The following is a 2,381-nucleotide window of genomic DNA, read 5'->3' as shown; positions in this document are numbered from 1 at the left end:
AATTTGGGATTGCATTAAGTGGTACATTTAAATAAAATATTTTGAATGTGGCCTAAATCATTTGTATTAAAGGATTAGTTCACTTTTTAGAATAAACATTTCCTTATAATTTACTCACCCCTATTTTAAACAAGATGTTCATGTCTTTCTTTCTTCAGTCGAAAGGAAATTAAGGTTTTTGAGAAAAACATTCCAGGATTTTTTCTCTATATAGTGGACTTCAATGGTACCTGACGGGTTTAAGTTCCAAATTGTAGTTTCAGTGCAGCTTCACAAGGCTCTACATGAACACAACCGAGGAATAAGGGTATTATTTAGTGAAACGATCTGTCATTTTTGACATATTTGTCAAAACAGTTTTATTTATCATATGTTCTCATTTTAGGCTGTTGTTTTTTTTTTAATGTGTTTTTCTAAAGCCATAATTTTGTTATAATATTACTGTTTTGATATGTTTGTTATTTGCAATAATTACTATTGCAATAAAAAAAACTACGGTAAGTTTGATCCTCAAACATCTCTGTAATGATCAATTATGATATTAATATATCAGGGATGTGATTTTTCCGGATTAATCCGGAATTCCGGATTTTTCGACCTGAAAATGTGACCTATGTCACGTATTTGCGACCGTTCGCAAATGGCGGATGGCGAAGTATGATTCCGGACCGCAAGATGCGTCCATGCCGACCGTGAAAGCTTTGACATAATAATAAAAAAAAATGCCAAACGCTATTTCTAATAAATACATTTATATCAAGTACACTAGGGTCAGCGTTTGGGTGTAATCTTCCGTGCAGTGAGGAGAGAAAAGATCGGCAGACAGATGTAGCTTTCAGTGAGTGAAAAACGTTGATGGAAAATTCATTATTTTGGGGTTACGTCGCAAAATATTGTAAATATATCTTTTTATACTGTATTTTTATACATATTTATATTTTAAACTACGACGGTGAGCCAATGGATATCACACAAGCAACGTGAAAACTGCATATATTAAAGTGAAAGTAAAAACAGCGCTTTCAGCATCTAATGTGCACATTCTCTAAGAGACAATGATAGACGAATATACTTCATATGCTGATATTAATTTACTTCCCTAATATTTCTCTTCTGCAAAATAAAAAGAAACTTATTTTGTGTAGGCTAAGGGTTTTTGAAAGTCAGTTCTTGAAATAAAGCTCTTCATATTTATTGATGACTGTAGTGTTATTAGGGGTTAAGAAAGACTAATTATTCCAGGTGGTCTTAAATGTGGGGACTAAAAGGCAAGAATTGCGATGGAACTTTATAAGGTTATCCATTGAATAAATATGAGCGCTGCGCGTTTCTCCCAGCTGCGGCGCTGCTTTGTGTATCATTCTGATAGCGCCTCCTGCTGGAAGAGAATGATCTGACATTTTTTATCAGCTCGAACGTCTACTGTTGTCAAAAAGACCAATGTAAACAAATCAGTCCATGGTTTTAAGCACCAAACACGTAGAGTTGTAAATGTTATCTGATGGATCGACAAGATCATGTGTTATACAAATTTAAACAATTAAGGCAATAAAATATATGTTAATTAATATAATACTTGATTGACAATAATTGTTTAAATTAATATAAGAATTGATACTTTTGACTCTTGAAGGCTGGAATGTGAATTTTATAATTTAAGAAATCTTTTTTGTTTTGGGAAATCTGCATCTCAATTGTAAATCATGCTTTTTACAGTCATTTTAATAATTTATTTATTTATTAATTAAATTTTGTTCAGGTCTTTAAAAAAGTATTTAAATGTGTAGAATTTAAGATTAAATATGCTGCAGATACCCTGGTCTCGCGAAAAAAAAAAAACATAAATAGTTTTTTTATATATAATTGTCTGGACCTCGAGCCGTTTTAGTTGAAGACCCCTGGATTAGATGATCGATTTTGAGTGATTTTCTACTATGGCAGGATGTTTAAGCTGCATTAACATTAACTTACTTGTATTTGCTAGCTATTAGGGATGCTCATTTCGGTTAATTTTCCCAACCAACAACCGCAAATCATTATCCGGGGGGGGGGGGGGGATATTTTCCTGCTTTTTTGTCCTTAGCCAATCACATGCCTGATATATGGAACCCACAACAATTAAAAAACAACCAAAATTTTCTCAATTTTTTACTTTGTAGATAATCACAAGTGCGATTTCAGTGATATTTTTACCACTGAACTTGGAAATGTCCCTGGTTTTTATTTCAGAAATCTGGTCACCTTATTACATAATGCATGAAGACGTGCATTGCAGAGTTAGTGCAAGTGGTTAAAAGTATATACATTTTTACTTTTTTGAGAAAATGGCAGATCGTTTCACTAGATAAGACCCTTATTCCTAGACTGAATCGTGTAGAGCC

Source organism: Garra rufa, chromosome 20 (genome assembly GCF_049309525.1).
Source record: "Garra rufa chromosome 20, GarRuf1.0, whole genome shotgun sequence".
NCBI lineage: Eukaryota > Metazoa > Chordata > Actinopteri > Cypriniformes > Cyprinidae > Garra > Garra rufa.
Note: the sequence above shows the minus strand (reverse complement) of the source record.